The sequence below is a fragment of the Macaca mulatta genome, chromosome 15 (assembly GCF_049350105.2).
Source record: "Macaca mulatta isolate MMU2019108-1 chromosome 15, T2T-MMU8v2.0, whole genome shotgun sequence".
Taxonomy (NCBI): domain Eukaryota; kingdom Metazoa; phylum Chordata; class Mammalia; order Primates; family Cercopithecidae; genus Macaca; species Macaca mulatta.
The window spans coordinates 119,688,367-119,710,548 of record NC_133420.1 but is presented as its reverse complement, the minus strand read 5'-3'; the positions used below and the strand labels follow the sequence as shown (position 1 = coordinate 119,710,548).

General features: G+C 42.0%; 1 protein-coding gene across 2 annotated transcripts in view; it reads left to right on the top strand.

Annotated features, from left to right (window-relative positions):
* Positions 1-22,182, top strand: part of SHC3 (SHC adaptor protein 3) — a 173,815-nt gene that overhangs the window by 143,298 nt on the left and 8,335 nt on the right.

Here is a 22,182-nt window from a genome sequence, read left to right as displayed (position 1 = left end):
CTTTGCACCATGGTCTGTTTCTGGATGCTGGATTCTATTCTACTGATCTGTTTAGTCCTTGTATAAGTACCATGCTGTTTCCATCCTTATGGCTTTGGAACTCTCTTAGCATCTGGTGGTGTGAGTCCTTCCTCTTGATTCTCCTTTTTCTAAAACGTTCTACTGAGCTGCAGATATATATTCTTCTTTACACTGATTTTAGAATCAGTTTTTCAAGTCACCAACAATATGTGCTGGGATTTCAATAGGGCTTGCATTGAATGTATATAGATTAATTTGAGGAAGAACAGACATTTTTGTTGGGGAGATCAGACCCAACACTAGGTCATGGGGGTGACAAAGTCCAGCAGAGTCAAAGGATTGAGAAAAAGACAGTTTGAGAGAGAAAGGTGGGACACCAGGGGGCCATTGCGATCGTGGAGGCTACAAAGGCCCCGAGCTCTGGGAGCCTACGGTATTTATTGGTAATCCAACAAAGAAACAGGTGGTGTGAATGTGGCGGTCAAAAGGACACGTTGCATTAAGCACATGATTTACAGCTTTTATATGGAACATGTTCTGCTACTTGAGATAATGGGAATACAATCGATCTAGAAGCCTAGGAGGGCTAGAAGCAAGGAGCCAGCAAGTCTAGACACATTCCCGAGGACATTATGCAAGCCCTGCCTCAGTTTCCCTCCCAACATTCAGCTTTTTCCCGACACTTTTTCTGTATTAGATCAGCACAGCCACAAGCATGGCATAAGTCTCCAGTAACTCAGTTTTTTTTTTTTTTTGGTAGAGTTGTAAAATTTTTCCCACAAATTCTTCTATCTCCTTTATTAGATTATTTCCTAGAGTGTCTAGATTTAGCTCCTGTTGTAAGTGGCATGTTATTTTGAGTTTCTTTTTCTCAGCCATTTTTGCTGGAGAGAGAGGAATGTTGTGTGATCTTGTGCCTGGACACTTTGCTTCTTCCAGTAGTTTTACTGGAACATTGGTCCCGCCATTGCAGACCTGAACAGTTTCACCTCCTGCCCTCCAGGGCTCACCCTTACATGGTATTCTCACCCCATTGCTCTGACTAGAGGCACCTACAGAGGCTGACCAGGGTAGAGTGTCCTTGTCCACTCCAAACTTGAAAAGGAATGATTGCACTGGTTGCAGTAGGCTTTGGGGAGATTATCTTTTCACTGATTGTCCTAAAAAATTTCATTCATCCATTTATTCATTCATTCAGCAAATATGTACTGAATGTCTGCTATGTCCAGACATTGTGTTTTGGCAGCTGGAAAATGTCTATGAACCTGTTTTAAAAGAAAATATCTGCTCTCATGGAACTTACACATTATTTAATTACTTTGATTATATATAGGTGTTGAACTGTATCAACTATTTCTTCAGCACCTTTTGAGATAATAATTGTTTTTTAAATTGTTAATATGGAGAATTACACAGCTAGATGTTTTTGATGTTGTAATCCTGTCATAAACTATGCTTCACCTTGCCATCGTTCTCGTGAAATATATTATTGGATTTGGTCACCGAATGTTTTATTTAGGATTTTGTTGAATCTCTGTTGTAAGTAAAACCTGTCTTGTCTTTGCTGCCTTTGCCTGTATATGCTAATCTGATTTTGATATCAATATTTTGCCATTTTACTCACCTCTTAAGATGAGCTAGGCTTCCTACACATCAGAGAAGTCTTTTCAGAGAAGCCTTCCCTAACCTTTTTATCCCAAATAGGATCCCCTCTATACCCCCTGTTTCTGCATTCTGATTTGTTTTTACCTTAAAGCACTTACCACAAAACATTTGTTTCTTTGTTAATTTCTTCATTATTTGGCTAGTTTCTTCTACTGGACTGTATTCCCCATGAGGGTAGCAAACTTGTTTAGTGCCATAGCGCCCAACATGTAGAATAGTGCCTGGCACATAGCAGTGTTCAACAAGCATTTGATGAGCAAACACAAAGATTGGCCTAGGCTTTTATAGGTTAAGAGTTGAGAGCCTGTGGAGGTGATGGGGTGCTGAGGGTCACATGCTACTGGCAGACGTAGAATCAGAAATGAAATTTTCGAAGTAGAATCAGCTCGGACTTCTTCCTGTTTGCATAAACTAACAGTTGTGATTATCTAAAAGAAAATAGGGGAGAAGATACCCAAGCAATTCTATGAGAATATAAATATTTCAGTTCAAAATTTAAGATATTTAAAAAAACAAAAAGCTAAAATCTAGTTAAAGATGTCATAGAACAAAGATGATTGAATTTGTTTGTCCACTTAGTCTGTATATGTCAAGGAATGACTTAAGAAAGAACTGTGTACTACTGATAACATACTTATTATACATTAAAAATTGGTATCATAATGTAGCAGATAAAGAAAGTATAAATTTGTGGAAATATGATTAAACCAGGTATCCAAGCGAGCCAATGCCCAAAGCTGTGTTTACCATACAATTTTAATTTTGGAGGAGAAACTTGTAGTACTGTTGAGAAATTTTGTCAAGTCATACCTACTAATGACTGTTCTTCGGCGGGGGGGCTCTTTTGTTGGATCTAATTTTTTAGTTAAATTGATCCTATGGAAGACAGCTTTAGCTGAAAAAGAAAATGGAAATGAAAGACTTCATTAAAAATGTAACATTGCATTCTTGCTGTGGGGACACCAAAATAGGCAATGAACACATTCTCTTCAATATTTATTCATCTGATTTTCATGGTAATTGGTTGGTCCCTGACTATAAAGGGGGAAACTTGGCAGAGAATAGATTACTCAGAGAAATAAGGATGCAAAACAGTTCTGCATCTAAATTTACTCCACAGTATACCAACCTTTGTGCCTTCCCACCTTTCACTGAGATCACTGGAAACGTGATGAGAAGCTGCCTGGGGCATCTTCTGAGCCCTATTCGTAAGGTGTCAAGAATACTGACTCTAAAATAGTATCTGGAAAGTGCCAGTAGCTGGGTCTCTAAGAGAAGCCTCAGAGATGGAGTCTGGAACACTTTACTTTTCAACATCTTCAGAATTGTTTAGTCAGCCCTCTTATGTCTAAAATTATTCCCTGAGTCATTTATCATTGATTCATCTCTTTGGTCTTGAAGGACCAGCTAAGTGAGGTGGGCACTGTGCTTGCATTTGAATGCGTTGCTGCCGCCGGTGAGTGGGTTTCCTGTGGGCGTGATTCACATGGTGTCTGGTCATTGCACATTTAAGAGCACATGCTGGGAATTTTGTTCATAAAATCAGAAAACATTGATGACAATCCAACACCCCCACATTCACTAGTTTTTGAGAGTAATTTTTAAATGTTCCCTAATCCTCACTTTATAATGTCCTGTTGTTATTTTTAAATTCCCTTTGTATCATCCAGTCTAGGCTGTTCTGCAATAACAAATAAAATCTGTATTCTCAGTGGCTTAACCCAGCATAGCTCAGTCCCCTGCGTGCCAAGTCCCGTGTGTGTTGTGTGGCTCTCCAGGTCCCACAGGTCCTTGGGTGACTTGGGATCCAGATGAACTGTTGTCCATGTCCTGGGCTCACCTTCTCAACATGGGAGCTCGAAGGAGAAGAGAGGCTGGAGGAAACTCGTGGGCTGTCAATGGCTGTGCTGTGGAGGGGACTCACATCAGCTCCCTCTAGTCCATGAGTCCCAGCCTCACTCCAGGAAAACTGAGAAATGCTGAGAAACATGGAGCATTTGATCCAAGAGCCTGTCTCAGCCACATGCGTTTTACATTTTTATCAATGTAACACTGAAAAATATAAACAAAGGAGATACAGCAGAAGGCTTTTAAGGAAAAACACTGGTCTCCCCCAAACCATTTCCACTCTCACCCCATTCCCATGCAAAAACTTGTGCACACTTAGTTATAGTAGCATTATTCGTGATAGCCCAAAGGTAGAAACAATTCAAGTGTCATCAGCAGATAAATAAGAAAGTAAAATGTGGTATATCCATACAATAGAGCATAATTCAGCTATAAAAAGAATGAAGTATTGATACATGCCACAACTTGGATGAACCTTGAAAACATTATGCTAAGTGAAAGAAGCTAGTGACAAAAGACCATATGTTATTCTATTCACAGTAAAGTTCAGGATGGAAAATCTACAGAGACAGAAAATAGATGAGTGGTTCCTAGGGGCTGGGTGAGAGAGAGGGATGGGAGAACAGGGAGGTGATAGCTGAAAGGTATGGCATTTCTTTTTATGGTGATAAAAATGTTCTAAGATTGGTAGTGGTGATGATGAATGTATCTGCAAATATACTGAAACCCATTGAATTGTACACCTTAAATGAATGTGGTATCTAGATTATATCTCAATGAAGCTGTGTAAAAAGAATCTCTGTATCTACAAGTTTATAGAAAATACAGGTCAGGTGTGTGGGCTCACGTCTGTAATCCTAGCATTTTGAGAGGCTGAGGTGAGAGGATCACTTGAGCCTGGGAGTTCAAGACCAGCCTGGGCAATATAGTGAGACTCCATCTCTAAAATAAAATATTAGCTGGGCATGGTGGCATGCACCTGTAATCCCAGCTACTTGAGAGACTGAGGCAGAGTTCAAGGCTGTAGTGAGCTATGATCATACAGCTGCACTCCAGGCTGGGTGACAGGTGACTCTGTCTCAAAAAAAAAAAAAAAATTACAGATGACAGAGGAACAAGCTGTACAATGCCATAAGGAAGCAATAGCCAAATCATAAGGTGGGGTATTCCACAGACAAATATCTAGTTTTTCAAACAAATCACTGTTGTGGAGGAAAAATGGAAGGAAAGTATAAGTAGAATAGAAAAGTGTTAAGAGAAATAATGAAATGCAAATGCAGACTACATCTATTTGGGTTCTGATTCCAACAAACAGGTAATAAAAAGAATGCCCTTGAGATAATTAGAAAAATTTGGTGTTCTGTTATTAAGCGTATATGTGTTTATAACTGTTGTATCTTCCTGATGGAATGACCCTTTATTAGTATGAAATGTCCCTCTTTATCTCTAGTTTTTTAAATTATGAATTATCTTCACTTGTTATAGGTCTATTCAGATTATCTATTTCTTCATAAGTCAGTGTTGATATTTTGTGTCTTTCTAAGAATTTGTCCATTTTACCTAAGTATCAAATTGGTGAGCATGTATAAATAATGTTGTTGGGTGGAGTTCTTTATAGATATCTGTTAGGTCTAGTCCGTTTGTGGTGGTACTCAAGTCTTCTGTTTCCTTGTTGGTCTTTTGTCTAGTTGTTCTATCCATTATTAAAAGTGAGGTATTGAAATCTCTATTATTATTGAATTGTCTATTTCTCCCTTTATTTCTATTAATTTTGCTTCATGTATTTTGGTGTTCTGTTATTAAGTGCATATATATTTATAACTGTTGTATCTCCCTGATGGAGATACCTTTTATTAGTGTGAAATGTCCCTCTTTATCTCTAGTAACATTTTTTGCTTCTTTTGTTTTAAAATCTATTTTATCTGGTATTAGTATATGTACTCCAGCTTTCTCATGGTTGCTATGTATATGACACATTCTTTTCTCTCCTTTATTTTCAGTCTATTTGTTTTATTTTAGATACTCTGAAAATCTCTGCCTTTTGATAGTATTTTTTAATCCATTCATATTTAATGTTATTTACGATGTAGTATGATTTATAGCTGCCATTTGACTTTTTGTTTTTTGTGTAATATGTATATTATAGTTCTATATGTTAGGCATAACATTACATTACATTACATATGTGCTTTTTTATACAAATGCTTTTAAAATCAGTTAATCTTGAAGTTTCTGATTGCCCTATTCTTAAGAGAAGACAGCTATGTTTTCCTCACAGTGTGTTTACCCTTAACCAGTGCCTTGCTCATTCCATCTATTATTTAGGACACATGGACAGATGGACTTCCTCTTCTGAGGTGAACTAATAAACTTCCAGAGCAAACTCATCATCCCAGGGACATATTTTCATTGGACTCTTGGACTTGTATCCTATATCTTCCTATATCTTGGCTTTCACTCACTTTTTATGGGACTGCTTCCTTAAGTGCCTTTCTCGGAAGAAGTGCATGAGCATAAATTTTCTCATCCTTACGTGTCTGAAAATATGTTTTCCAGTCACTTTTGATTAAAAGTATGGTTAGTTGTAGTACGACTGGTGTGATTCTTCATCCCTTATGGTTATTTTTTCTGTAAATTTTTTCTTTTTTCTTTTATCTTTCTGTTCTGTAATGACATAGGCAAGAATCTACATGTGTGTCTTTTTCTGTTAATTGTTCTAGGAACTTGATGAACCCTTTCATTCTGAAGACCTGTTTTTCTTTGAATCAGATCAATTTTCTTATATAATATTTTTTGTAATTTCCTGCCTTCTACATTTTTTTCATCTCAGAACTCCTGATTGAGGGCGTGGACCTTCTGTATTGACGTTCTATCTCTTGTCTTTTCAAAAATTTTCCAGTTATTTGAAATTATGTTCTATGTTCCAGGAGCTTTTCTTGACTATCATACAAACTTTTGTGTGTGTAATATAGATATAATCTAGATGTATATATAGATGTAGATATCTATATATAAATATAATCTATATCTATATATAGTATATATATACACGCACAAACTTATGTGTGTGTAATATATATCTTATCTATATCTATATTAGATATATATATCTAGATATAATCTAGATATCTGGATATAGATTAGATATATATAGATAAAGGTATAGAGATAGATACAGATATAGATAGATACAATTTTACAAATTCTATATTTAATATCTAAAAGATTCTTGTTGTCCTGCAATTGTTTTATTTTTCACACATGTTGTTCTTTTTAATACATGGAGTCAGTATCTTTTTGACTTTTTGATGTTAATGTAAGTTGTTTAACTTTTTTTTTTTCTGTTTTCCAAATTATCTTCTGAGGCAGGTGTTGATTTGCTCATCATGATCTTTCTCTTCATGGTGCTGGTGTTTTTAAGATGTCTGGCATTCTTATACCATGAGATTTCAGAACAAGAGGCTGGATGGATTTTCCTGGGGTTGTTCTCTTCTGCTTCAATACATATAGTTCTCTTTCCCTCTAGTCTGTCCCCAGTATCAGAGGACTGACTGAGATTATGTGTGAATTGTGTGTGTGGAGGTGGTATCGGCAGAGGATAGAGGGAATGATGTGTGTGGGCGGGGTTTTGTCATCTGAAGGTTAGACTTCAGGTTGAGAAGGCTGGGGGGCTTGGACTTTTAGCCTGGGTACCTCCCAAGAGTTCTTTACTTAGGGTCACCATCCTCCTCCTACTGCCTTAATTCTCCCCAGGCAACATGTTTAATATCTTTGGATAAATATTCCCCAGACTTCTTCCCTAAAGGCAAAATGCTAGTTTGGCTGTAAGGAGTTGGGAGCAGTGGGAGCTGCAGTCTCAGTTACCGAGGAGTGGTCTTTCTGCAGCCCGGCTGTCCTCCCTCCCACTGTTGCAAGGGTCTCTCTCCTCCACTGTAAGACCGCCCTGCTATGCATTCTAGGCTGCCCTCCTCCTCACTCTCTTTTATCCTTCAACATGCTTCCATGTTTCTGTTAGTCTGTAATGTGTTGAGATCACTGCCTCCTTCTCTTTTGTTTTTAGAAGTTGTTAATTCCTGTACTGTCCTTTTTCTGGGTTTGGGGAAGGCAGGATAGGGCAATTCCTATACTCATCCTAACTGCTATAAAAAATCAGCATTTCATCCATCTCTGGTTGTCTAATGTCAAAAACTTCAAAATCAAGCAAAATTAAACAAATGAAAACACACGGGTAAATTTTAGCATCATGCTCACTTAATAATTGGTAAGGAAGTTTCCTGTCTTTTCTGTGTAAATACACAAATGACCAGGACAATCAGTCTAGCCCCAGGGGAACTCAGAGCTGTATCCATAGCTTCTCTGCTCTTCTCTGACAAGGCTCTGAAGAAATCCTGACTGGGAACAGTTTCCTACATATTTCCTGTTTGGTCACCATGGTCAGTTCTCTACCATTTTTTCATTTCTATTGTCAAGAACAGACCTTGCAGACTCTTGGGCAACCTTGGAGGTGATGAGGGACTTCTCAGTAGCTCAGAACTAGGAAAGGAAGTGAGATCCAGAAGGAATAGGGCCAGGGGAGACCAGGAGTCTCCTCCATCCCCTGGACAAGGCTGGTCCAGAAAACCACAGGAGCAGGGAAGGGAGGACTTGTCCAAGGCCCCAGGTGTGCAGGGATTCAAGGTCAGGCTCACTCCTCGGGTGGAAAGTGAGTGCTCACCTGGGCAAAGGGGTTGCTTGTGGGCGTGTAAGCCCTGGGCGGACAGGGTTCCAAGTTGGGCTCTTGGCATTTGTAAACCAAAGAATATCTGAGACAAATCTCAATCATTTCAGAAGTTTATTTAGCCAGGGTTAAGGACATGCCAGTGACACAGCCCCAGGAGATCCTGAGAACACGTGCTCGGGGTGGTCAAGCTACAGCTTGATTTTATGTGTAAGATATTAATCCATACATGTAAGATATACATTGGTTTGGTCCAGAAAGGCGGGACAATGTGAAGTAGGGGGCTTCCAGGTCATAGGTGGATTCAAAGATTTTCTGATTGGCAATTGGTTGAAAGAGTTTATGTAAAGACCTGGAATCAATAGAAGGGAGTATTGGTTGCAAGAGCTTATCTGAAGACCTGGAATCAATAGAAGCGAGTGTCTGGGTTAAGATAAGGGGTTGTGGAGACCAAGGTTTTATTATGCAGATGAAGCCTCCAGGTAGCAGGCTTCAGAAAGAAAAGATCGTAGATGTTTCTTTTTTTATTTTTTATTTTTTTGAGATGTAGCTTCACTCTTGTTGCCCAGGCTAGAGAGTGCAGTGGTGCAATCTAAACTCACTACAACCTCCGCCTCCTGGGTTCAAGTGATCCTCCAGCTTCAGTCTCTAGAGCAGCTGGATTACAGACATGCACCACCATGCCCAGCTGATTTTTTTTTTTTCTGTATTTTTAGTAGAGACGGTGTTTCACCATGTTGGCCAGGCTGGTCTTGAACTCCTGACTTCAGGTGGTCCACCCACCTTGGCCTCCCAAAGTGCTAGGATTACAGGTGTGAGCCACTGTGCCCAGCCAATGTTTTTCATCAGACTTAAAAAGGTGTCAAACTCTTACTTAATTCTCTCCTGGATGAAGGAAAAGACCTGGAAAGGGAAAGGGATTCTCCACAGAATATAGATTTTCCCCACAAGAGACAGCTTTGCAGGGCCATTTCAAAATATGACAAAGATATTGCCAAAGACATATATTTTAGGGTAAAATACTTCAATCTGTTTCAGGGCCTGCTATCTGTCATGTGATGCTATGCTAGAGTCAGGCTGGAATTGGGTGTCTTATTGCTACAAAAGTCTTAAGGTCTCTGTTTAAATGTTACTGCTGGTCAGTTGTGCCTGAATTCCAAAGGGAGGAAGATATAATGAGGCATGTCTGACCCCCACTTCCCATCATGGCCTGACCTAGTTTTTCAGGTTAACTTTGGAATGGCCTTGGCTAAGAGGATGGGTTCATTCTGATGGTTGGGGGGCTTCAAATTTTATTTTTAGTTTACACAATGCAGCCTTGGGGGGCTGATGTGGGTCCGGCTCTGTGGCTCAGCCTTCAGGTTTGGGATGGACCTGGACCACATCTTCATTTCAAATGTAGGAGAGGCTTGGGTGGCATGTCTGTGCCTGGGGCAGGTCTACATCACACCTGGGTTAGGCTGGATCCAGGCATGAGCCTATGAGCCTGGGGGTGGAGTGGGGTCTCTCAGTGGATCCAGCAGAAGTGAGAAAGTGGGCAAAGGTCAGCTACTGTGTGTGTGTGTGTGCACGTGCGTGTGTGTGTGTGTGTGTGTGTGTGTGTGTGTAACCTGTTCCAGGGTAATTCATGTTTTAATCACGAGATGTCCCCATCTGATGACTTTGCCTCTTCCAGGAGTGTGACCCTTTAGAAGGGGCAGATGTAATCATTTTGTCATTGATGGAGTGTCATCATTAATGGAAAAATTTTAACTAGTATTTCTAACTGCCCACAGGGCAGCTCCACTTACACATTTCCCAGGCAATTGAAGCCCATGGCGTCTGCAGTGGAAGGTGTTGTCCCCATCTCCTCAGCCCCAGCTGCCCCTCCTGGGTTCCCCTCCACACCACACCTCTCTTCTCATACTCTGCATTCAGATGCTGAACAAAGTCCCCTAAATATCCCTGCAAGCTGCCTCTTCCTCCTGACCCACCTGGACTCCCAGTGACAGCCCCCGCCCACCCTGCAGGAGGCTTGCTGATGTCCATTCCCTGCTCAGAATCCTTCTGGAATGTCATCACCTCCAGTGTAAGGTTAAACTGTGCAGTGTGGTAAGAAAATAGGAATAGCAAACATTCCCCAGCATGTCCTTGATGCCACGCACTGTACTAACTACTTCACTTGTATTAATCCTTTCATTCTGAAAACAGTCCTGTGAAGCAGGACTCACGATAGCCATTTTACAGAGAGGTCAGTAACTTGCTATAAGGAGTGTCATTAGCAGGTGGCAGGCCAGGCTGTGGCAGGTGCTCAAAACTGTCTTCTCCTCACTTGTCACTGCACTGCAGGACAGGCAGTACTTAATACAGCACACAGGGAGTGGTGGAGTGCACCTGTAGTCCCAGCTACTCAGGAGGCTGAGGCAGAAGGGTGGCTTGAGCCCAGAAGTTTGAGGCTATAGTGAGCTATGATCGTACCATTGCACTCCAGCCTGGGTGACAGAGTGAGACTCTCTTTCTAAATAAATAAATAAAAATAAACAAATACATAAATAAATAAGATGCACAGGATGCTGCTTGTGCACCCAGGAGAGAAAGGCCTTCAAGGGTAATGGCTTGGGATGACCATGCCCTTTACACATCAGAGGAGCATCCTGAGAGGGGCTGTGTGTTTCTGATTGGACAATGAGAGGGGGCTGAGTGAACTGGGAAGGCATTGTTGCATTACAGGTAACTTACAAATCACACCCACAGCTTGAGCTGCTGTTCTAGGCCAGCTGTTAGTCTAGCAGCTTCAGCATCAGAAGAAATGAGCTTGTTTAGAAATTCAGCTTGTTCAGAAATGAGATCCCCAGCTCCCACCCCAGACCTGCTGAGTCAGGAACTCAGAATGGGGCCTGGGGGTGTGGGATGGAGGTGAGGCAGTAGTCTGAACTTTCACAAGCCCTTCTTCAGGGGCTAGAGTTGGGAACCACAGGTCTAGGCAACAGACCCTTTGAAAAATGAGGAAGGATATGTTAGATAACTTGTCAGGCAAACACAGCACATTGGCAATAGAAACAGGATTTGAAATGATGACTTGTGATATCTTGACCAGTGGTTTTTTTCCTCTACATGGTCATACCTTCTGATTCTGTTCTGCTGCCTATGGCCAGTTAAACACAGAAGTGGATCATCTAGATGCTTGGATGAATAAAATTTGAAAAATTAATTTCTACTGAATTTCTGGAAAGTAGGTAAGAATAGACAGTAAAAGAAGTAGCCAGGAAGAAGTTCCACCTCTCCCAAGCCAAGCGGTTTTCTGGAGATTGTGGCAGAGAAGAGAAACGGTAAGATTGGTTATGGCCTCAATGGCGGTTTTGGGAAATCAGAATTTGCTGCATATTTCTTAATGATTTTAATTTCCCACACTTTTGAATTGCTTCTCAGGCTCCCAAGCATCCTTGGGCCTAAATAAACCCAGCCTTTCTGAATGCATAGAGCTTGGTTCCTTCCCACTGAGCTGCTGGCAGCTTTGATCTGCGGGATCTGATTTTCTTCTACTCTTAGACTTTCTCAGATGATTAAAAATATTGTAAGCAACTCAAAGAGACCTTGTTGATAAGGCTTATCAAGCTGGCCTCAGAGTTTATTCTGGGCTCCTGACTCCTGAAGGGCAATCAGCTCTCATGCTAAGATCAGGGTGCGCCTGAGGCCCCAGGCTGACCTCTCTCCCTGAGTGTTCGCTTCTCATAGAGGAAGCCTGTGCCTACCCTCCCTTCCAAAGAAGGCAAGGCCAGTAGTGGCTGACTCGCTCAAACCCGTCACATGCCTGGAAAAACCTTCCAAGGTGTTTATGGTTGTTGTGAGACCTCAGTTCTTATCTTCTTGATTTAGAAGAATTTAAGCAAGAGAGACACAGCAAGGGAGATGCAAAACAGTGCAATTTATTACAAAGGAGAAAGAAAATTTTGAAAGTTAGGTGCAGAATAGATAGTACACCCTGACAGAGATAATTCAGGGCAGGCTGCAGGGTAAGGATGAGACAGCAAAGACGGGCACTAGGGACACTCCCTTTATGGGCGCCTTTCATGATTATTCATAAGGAGGTGTTGCTATAAGCATGTTCTGGGTGGTCCTCTGGGGGCACATGCGTAGTAGCTGAACATGCTTGTTCATAAGTCACATCTCATTAGCATCGTAAATCTCCACCCAGGGATGTGTTTTTGCTGTTATAATGAGCAAAGGGTCAGTCTGAGCACAAGTAAAGTGCGCAGTGCTCTCTAGAGGGGGAGATGCCCTACTGAAGATAGCTGTGCTTGAATTAGCTGGACTACAGTGTGAATGCTGAGGCTTACTGTGTTGACTGTACATCCCACGGTTGCCAGGTCCCAAAAACATGGTTACTTCCTTGACTACCTATCCTGCCTCAAAGCCACAGGTGACGGTGGCCAGACTGGTGGAGCAGGCTTTGGAGAAGGAAGTGGGCAGTCTGAGCTTTCCCCACTGTAGGGTCCTTGCATCTCCTTCTAGGCTCCTGGAGCCCCGAGGGGACAGTTAAAGTGTTTAAGTGCTGCCTGAGGCTCTTCAGGTTCCTGCCCTGGGTCTTGGCTGAGATGGTGGTCCAACCCTGCTGGGGTGTAGGGTGGGGTGGAGTTCCCTGCTCAGCAAAATGAGCTGAGGCCTCTGTTCTGTTTGCTGGAGGACCAGCTGACTTCTCTCATTGACGTCATGCCTTTGTTCACTACAAAGGAAATATGGAAATTACGCAGCCCATTCAGTCACCTCTGGCTCGGGCAAGTCGTGTGACTTACCCACACAGTGGAAGTTCTGAGTGGGAAAGACCACCCTGTAGTCTTGCTCTGGAAGCCCGCAGGGGCAGGCAGGGTCCTGAGAGTGCTCCAGGGCCGGCCTCCTCCCATTTTATTCCCAAGTCATGTATGCTGGGCATCCAGGTAGGGCTCTGTGTGACAGAGTTGTTCCATGGCTAGGAAAGAAATGTCTTAGAGGGCAACGTCAGGCAATGTGGAAGGAGCCCTCCAGCTCTCAAGATTCAGATTCCTAGCACTGTGTTCTACTGGCCCCAAGGGGTGCTGGAAGCACTCAGTTTCCACCTGGTGCAGGACAGGGGAGCCTCACCTGGGATGGCCCAAGGCAGGTGAGCCCCGGCATGCAGGCAGGGTTCAAGGAGAGCCACTGCTCAGCTTCCTACAGTACTTCCTTCTCTCTGCCTGCTTTGCTTCTGGTTTGTGGGTTTTTACATGGATTTCGGGTTAGTTTTGTGGGACAGCTATGCTTTCCCAGAGGTGACCTGGGCCTAGGCCCTCCACTCTGTGAGCAGATCTGGTGCTGTCTTTGGTCACTGAGGTCATGGCTGTGGGGACGTCGAGTGCGGTGGTGTTGGCCTCCCTACTCTGGCAGCTGAGTGAAGACTTCTTTGTGGTTTCTTGAGCAGTGATTCATCAAATTCTGTCCTGGAGGTCTCATGGAGATGGCACAGTTCCCAAGGTAGCCTGGGCTTTTCCCTGGGGCAGGAGGAGACTACCCCTCTATCCAGCTGCAGAGCTCCTGAAAAATCATTGTTAAGGTGGAATTGGCAGTGATAGTCAATACTAACAACGAGTGGACTTTCCATACAATGAGAACAAAAGCTACAAACCTGATTCTGCTAGAATATTATTGTTCCAGAAGGCTGGTGCAACTGGTGGGCATCTCCTGTGTGGGCACTGAAGCTCAGTGCGAAATGTCCCTGTGAGGTCAAACTGGGGCTGCAGCTCGGCAGATCCCTACCGCTCCCCTGGGCACCTTCCCAAGCCCTGAGTGTCCTCATGAGGCCCATGTGTGCCACCATAGGCAGAAGGCTCTCCCCTGCATCCTTCCACCACTGGGAACTTTGGAGGATCACCAAGGTACAGCACCCAGTGGCAGAGCTCCACCCAGACACACAATCCTGCAAACAGACATTTGTGCCCAGCTTAGTCACTGCTGATGGAGGAGACATGCAGAGTTGATGGGGGGACTCACCTGTGTCCCCTGCCCCACTCCTGTACATTCCACTCACAGCACCCATGTCCTGAGGTCGGCCTGCCCACTTTGCTCTCCTCCTGGGCCTGCATCGCCTACTGTACGTGAGGGCAGTTTTGTGCCAGCCCCTGCAAGGCCTTCTTTAAGGATGATTTATCTGTCTCATTTTGTTGCTGGTGATAGTTTAGTGTCCCCCTAGAGCCTGGCACCAGAAACTATCCGTGTTTTCTCCTGCTTTGACTTGGACATAGGTCACAGCCAGAGGAGGAGTCCTCACCTTCCTACCAAACATCTAGGGAGTCCTGAGGGAGGCCCAGAGGGAAGGATGAAAAGGACAAGCCAGACCTGCTGTTGTCCACAGACCACAGAGGTCCCCACACCCAAAATATGGGACAAAGGAGCCTGCCCCACAACTGGCACCCCACCTCCTTGCCCTGCTGCTTCTCACCCTCCACCCTCACCTCTCACCCCCACCATTCCTATCTTCCACCTTCCAACCCCGTGTCACCTCTCCATCTTTCACCCCTTAACCTGACCCCCATTCTCCTTACTTTTGGACACTGGGGGTGATTCCTGCTGACCACAGGCCACACAGAGCTGAGTGTGCATTTCTGCCCTAGCCTAGGGAAGAAATATGTTTTAATTAAGCTGCTGTGAAACCTTGGGGATCTCTACCTAAAAACGATACACATTTTTAACAGGAACAGTCTACAAAAATCAAATCAAGAAGAAATTCCTTACTATGAATCATTCCAGAGGCTCCAAAGTGCTCTTGTTTTAGGAGTAGGAGATGTTGCTTTTGTTTCTTTGCAAAACCTCACCTCCTCCAGCTTCTCTCCCTGAAAACCGAGTCCCACCCAGTGCTCTCAAACTGAATATTCATTTATTCTTTTGGTTTTTAAATAGACTTTATTTGATATTATTTAATAAATATTGTAAAGAACTGACATCTTGACAATATTGAGGATTCCTATCCATAAATATGAAATACCTCTTCATTTATTTCGTTCTTTGATTTCTTTTATCGGACTTTTGTAGTTTTCCTCATATAGATCTCATAGGCATTTTGTTAGATTTATACCTATTTCATTTTCAGGGGTGCCAATGTAAATGGTATTGCGTTTAAAATTTTAAATTCCATGTGTTCATTGCTGATATACAGGAAAGTGATTGACTTTTGTATATTTACCTTATATCCTGCAACCTTACTATAATCACATTTAGTTCAAGGAGGTTCTTTTGATTTTTTTTTTCAGATTTTCTTCTAGACAATCATGCCATCTGTGAACAAAGGTAGTTTCATTTCTTCCTTCCCAATCAGTATACCTTTTTTTTTCTTTTCTGTCTTACTGTCTTACTTTTGGACACTGTAGGTGATGCCTTCTGACCACAGGCCACACAAAGTCAAGTGTGCACTTCTTCCCCCAGCCTAGAGAAGAGGCATATTTTAATTAAGCTGCTGTGAAACCTTGGATATTTCTACCTAAAAATGGCAACACGTTTTAGCAATAATGGTTTACAAAGATGAAATCAGAAAATAAATTCTATAGGTTTTCTTTGGAATATTAGAACTTCCAGTACAATATTGAAATGGAGTAGTGAGAGGGAATATCCTTGTCTTGTTCTTGATCTTTGAGTTTCTCAGTATCAGATATAATGTTAGCTGTAGGGTTTTTTTGCAGATATTCTTTTTTTTTTTTTTTTTTTTCTGAGACAGAGTCTTGCTCTGTTGCCCAGGCTGGAGTGCAGTGGCGTGATCTCAATTGACTGCAGCCTCCATCTCCTGGGTTCAAGCAATTCTCCTGCCTCAGCCTCCTGAGTAGCTGGGATTATAGTTACCAACCATGACGTCTGGCTAATTTTTGAATTTTTTTCAGTAGAGATGGGGTTACACTGTGTTGGCCAGGCTGGTCTTGAACTCCTGACCTCAAGTGATCCTCCTGCCTTGGCCTTCCAAAGTGCTGGGATTACAAGTATGAGCCACCATGCCCAACCCATAGATATTCTTTATCAAGTTGAGGAATTTCCTCTCCTACTTTATCAAGAGGGCTTAAAAAAAAAAAGAAAAGAAAAACCTACTTTATCGAGAGTTTTTTTTTTTTGTTTGTTTGTTTGTTTTAAGACCCTTTTTAAAATTACAGTTTAAGTTCTGGGATACCTGTGCAGAACTTGCAGGTTTGTTACATAGGTATACACGTGCCATGGTGGTTTGCTGCGCCCATCAACCCGTCATCTACATTAGGTATTTCTGCTAATGCTATCCCTAGCCCCCCACCCTCTGACAGGCCCTGGTGTGTGATGTTCCCCTCCCTGTGTCCACATGTTCTCATTGTTCAACTCCCACTTATGAGTGAGGACATGTGGTGTTTGGTTTTCTGTTCCTGTGTTAGTTTGCTGAGAATGACCATTTCCAGCTTCATCCATGTCCCTGCAAAGGACATGAACTCATCCTTTTTTATGGTTGCATAGTATTCCATGGTATATATGTGCCACATTTTCTTTATCCAGTGTATCACTGATGGGCATTTGGGTTGGTTCCAAGTCTTTGCTATTGTGAACAGTGCTGCAATAAACATACATGTGCATGTGTCTTTTTAGTAGAATGATTTATAATCCTTTGGGTATATACCCAGTAATGAGATTGCTGGGTCAAATGGTATTTCTGGTTCTAGATCCTTGAGGAGTCACCACACTGTCTTCCACAATGGTTGAACTAATTTACACTCCTGCCAACAGTGTAAAAGCGTTCCTATTTCTCCACATCCTCTCCAGCATCTGTTGTTTCCTGACTTTTTAATGATCACCATTCTAACTGATGTGATATGGTGTCTTATTGTGGTTTTGATTTGCATTTCTCTAATCACCACTGATGATGAGCTTCTTTTCATACTTTGTTGGCTGCATAAATGTCTTCTTTTGAGAAGTGTCTGTTCATATCCTTTGCCCACTTTTTAATGGGGTCATTTTTCTGTTGTAAATGTGTTTAAGTTCTTTGGTAGATTCTGGATATTAGCCCTTTGTCAGATGGGTAGATTGTAAAAATCTTCTCCCATTCTGTAGGTTGCCTGTTCACTCTGATGATAGTTTCTTTTGCTGTGCAGAAGCTCTTTAGTTTAATTAGATCCCATTTGTCAATTTTGGCTTTTGTTGCCATTGCTTTTGGTGTTTTAGTCATGAAGTCTTGGTGCATGCCTATGTCTTAAATGTATTGCCTAGGTTTTCTTCTAGGGTTTTTATGGTTTTAGGTCTTTCATTTAAGTCTTTAATCCTTCTTGAGTTAATTTTTGTATAAGGTGTAAGGAGGGGGTCCAGTTTCTGTTTTCTGCTTAGGGCTAGCCAGTTTTCCCAACACCATTTATTAAACAGGGAATCCTTTCCCCATTGCATGTTTTTGTTAGGTTTGTCAAAGATCAGATGGTTGTAGATGTGTGGTGTTATTTATGATGCCTCTGTTCTGTTCCATTGGTCTATATATCTGTTTTGGTACCAGTACCATACTGTTTTGGTTACTGTAGCCTTGTAGTATAATTTGAAGTCAGGTAGTATGATGCCTCCAGCTTTGTTCTTTTTGCTTACAATTGTCTCGGTGATGTGGGCTCTTTTTTGGTTCAATATGAAATTTAAAGTAGTTTTTTCTAATTCTGTGAAGAAAGTCAGCAGTAGCTTGATGGGGATAGAGTTGAATCTATAAATTAGTTTGGGCAGTATGGCCATTTTCACGATATCGATTCTTCCTATCCATGAGCATGGAATGTATTTCCATTTGTTTGTAAAAAAAAAAGACCTTTTTTTTTAAAAAAAAAAAAAAGAAAAAAATCTCTTGGTAAGAGATGTTGGATTTTGTCAAATGCTTTGTCTGCATCCATTGATATGATCATGTGATTTTTCTTCTTTAACATGATGGATAAAAGTAATTGATTTCTGAATATTGGACTAACTTTGCATACCTGAAATAAATTCCACTTGGTTGTGGTGTATACTTATTTTTATACATTGTTGAGTTCAATTTGTTAATATTTGTTGACCATTTTTGCATCTATGTTCATGAGAGGTATTGTGCTATAGAGTTCTTTTTTTTTATTATACTTTAAGTTCTAGGGTACGTGTGCACAACGTGCAGGTTTGTTACATATGTATACATGTGCCATGTTGGTGTGCTGCACCCATTAACTCGTCATTTACATTACATATATCTCCTAATGCTATCCCTCCCCCCTCCCCGCTCCCCACAATAGGACCTGGTGTGTGATGCTCCCCTTCCTGTGTCCAAGTGATCTCATTGTTCAATTCCTACCTATAAGTGAGAACATGCAGTGTTTGGTTTTCTGTTCTTGCAATAGTTTGCTGAGAATGATGGTTTCCAGCTGCATCCATGTCCCTACAAAGGACACGAACTCATCCTTTTTTATGGTTGCATAGTATTCCATGGTGTATATGTGCCACATTTCTTAATCCAGTCTGTCACTCATGGACATTTGGGTTGATTCCAAGTCTTTGCTATTGTGAATAGTGCCGCAGTAAACATACGTGTGCATGTGTCTTTATAGCAGCATGACTTATAATCCTTTGGGTATATCCCCAGTAATGGGATGGCTGGGTCAAATGGTATTTCTAGTTCTAGATCCTTGAGGAATCGCCACACTGTTTTCCACAATGGTTGAACTAGTTTACAGTCCCACCAACAGTGTAAAAGTGTTCCTATTTCTCCACATCCTCTCCAGCACCTGTTGTTTCCTGACTTTTGAATGATCGCCATTCTAACTGGTGTGAGATGGTATCTCATTGTAGTTTTGATTTGCATTTCTCTGATGGCCAGTGATGATGAGCATTTTTTCATGTGTCTGTTGGCTGTATGAATGTCTTCTTTTGAGAAATGTCTGTTCATATCCTTTGCCCACTTTTTGATGGGGTTGTTTGTTTTTTTCTGGTAAATTTGATTGAGTTCTTTGTAGGTTCTGGATATTAGCCCTTTGTCAGATGGGTAGATTGCAAAAATTTTCTCCCATTCTGTAGGTTGCCTGTTCACTCTGATGGTAGTTTCTTTTGCTGTGCAGAAGTTCTTTAGTTTAATTAGATCCCATTTGTCAATTTTGGTTTTTGTTGCCATTGCTTTTGGTGTTTTAGTCATGAAGTCCTTGCCCATGCCTATGTCCTGAATGGTATTACCTAGGTTTTCTTCTAGGGTTTTTATGGTTTTAGGTCTAACATTTAAGTCTCTAATCTATCTTGCATTAATTTTTGTATAAGGAGTAAGGAAAGGATCTAGTTTCAGCTTTCTACTTATGACTAGCCAATTTTCCCAGCACCATTTATTAAATAGGGAATCCTTTCCCCATTTCTTGTTTTTGTCAGATTTGTCAAAGATCAGATGGCTGTAGATGTGTGGTATTATTTCTGAGGGCTCTGTTCTGTTAGAGTTCTTTTAATGTCTTTGGATTTGGTATTAAGGTAATGCTGACTTCATAGAATGAGGAAGTATGTTCTCTGACTATCTTCTGAGAAAGATTGTAGGGAATTGAAATAAATTATTCCTTAAATGCTTGATAGAATTCACCAGTGAACCCATCTAGGCCTTGTGTTTTTTGTTTTGGAAGGTTATTAATTATTGATTCAATTTCTTTAATATATATATGCCTATTCCAGTTGTTTATTTCTTCTTGTGTGAGTTTTGGCAGGTTGTACCTTTCAAGGAATTTTTAAATTTAGATTATCAAATTTATGAGCATAGAGTCATCCATAATACAGATGCCCCCCAACCTAGGATGAGCTTACATCCCAATAAACCTATCATATGTGGGAATATTGTAAATCAAATGCAAATAAGAACCTGATAAACTGGCCACAAGGTTGAATTCTGTTATTCCTGTATTCCTTTACTGTCTTTTTAATGTTCATGGGATCTCTTGTGGGGTCCCCTCTTTTCTTTCTTATATTGATAATTTGGGCTTTATCATCTTTTTTTCTTAGCCCGGCTAGAGGTTTATCAATTGTATTGATATTTTCAAAGAACCAGCTTTTGGTTTCATTTATTTTTTCTACTGATTTGCTGTTTTCAATTTATTGATTTCTGCCCTAATTTTTATCTATTATTTCTTTCCTCCTGCTTACTTTAGATTAATTTGTTCTTCCTTTTTTAGCTTCCTAAGGTGGAAGCTTAGATGATTAATTTTAGACTTTTCTAAATTTCTAGTATATGTATATTTTAGTCTCTTCTGTAGCCTGACTAGAATGAAGGCTTTCATCTTGATTTTTATTTCCTCTTTACTATGCACAGCCTCAACCAGTTGTCTGGGGTTAACATTCCATGTGTCTTCACTGTGGCAGAATCCTTGCAGGTGTGTCTGGAGTCTAAGTTTGTCTTGGCTGCCCAGTGGTTTTAATCAGCCATCAGCATTTCTAGTGCATAACAGGTGGGTCCACACAGAGAGTTCTGTTGGCTGTAAGTTCTTTGGGCAGGAGCCAGACTTCAGTATTTATGGCAAAGAAGTGAACTGGCCTCTCTATTTCCTTAGTCAGTAAATACATATATATGTGTTTATGTTGGCCAGCCTATATACTGAAATATGCTAACTGGTGATTCTCAGCTTTGACAGCATGTTGGAATCACTGGAGGAGCCTAAGACACTTGGTGCCCAGGCCACACCCTGAGCTCCTTATGGAACTGGCCTGGGGCCTGGACTGTGGTTACTAAAAGGTCCTCAGGAGGTTGGAGGTGAGACCAGGTTGAGACTATTGTCTCAGACACTTCCCTGCCCTAAACCATGCTTCACCCATTCCAGTTTGCTCAGAACTTACGTGTCAGTCATTAAGGAATGAGAGTAAGGAGTCAATGTTAAGGCAACACCCCAGTACTGGTCTCAAGCCGAGTTCCTGGGTGCCCCCGGCTTCCAAATAAGTATGCTGCTTGAGTCACTCAGGGGGTCTTTCTGGGGCAGGAATGCTGAGGAGCCCCAAGAGAATTAAACAACTTCAGTAGAAAGATGCTGGGAAGTCTTGCCAAAAGCTTCCTTTCTGAACTTGCCCAACAGGTTACATCCTTAGTGAGGCTTAGTGCTCAAAAATCAGGAGACCCTCTGGTCCGGAGAGATCTCCCTCTGGTGCTTACAGAGATGGGTGGCGAGGGTTCCTGCAGGAGGAAAACACTCTAATTTCAAAGTTCTTCTGTTCCTTCAGCTGCTAGTTGGTAGAGCCATGAGCAGATGGTATAAGCTTCTCAGAGCACCTTGGGTGGGGACTTCCAATATGCACACCTGAAGTATAGATTTGGGATGGTGGTTAAAAGTCCAGAGGCTGATGTTTCTTTGGTAGGTTGATGGAGGGGGAGAGGCAAGAGTGGCCACATTAGTGGAAGCAGGAGTGACAATGAGAATTTGGGGAAAAGATAATATTGGGGAAAACCGGAGAATGAACATAGCCTTGGGAGTCCCTGCAGGAGGATGAGGAGAGCTGGGTGTCCCATGAAAGGATGGGCTCCTGGAAATTCATCTGCACACACTGATGGAGAGGAGACCCCTACTAAGGCTGGAGAGCGAAGCAGGGAATTCAACTGACCCTCGAGCGTAATCGCGAGGGTGGCCTGTGAGGGTGAATGGACATAGCCAGGTGGCTGCTTTCTGCCTCCATCTCCCACTTCTCAAACATGCAAGTCCCAGGGCATTGTGTCCAGAACTCCTCGAAAGACAGCTCCTGACAGGCCCCACCCCACCTTTTTCAAGTGTGAGCCATATCTGTGAATGTGCCGGCTCAGAGTGGAGGCAGCTGATGGACCCCAGGGACCACGGTGCAGGCCAGCAAGCAGGGCAGAGTGTTCAACTTCCTCTCCCCTAACATGGCATTAAAAGTTGATGGGCAGGCTGTAGAATTGAAAGCCCAGGAACATGGAGCCTGTACCTCTGACCCAGCCTGGCTCACTCTCCAGTGGGGGACTGCAGGGGCAACAGGAGCTCCTC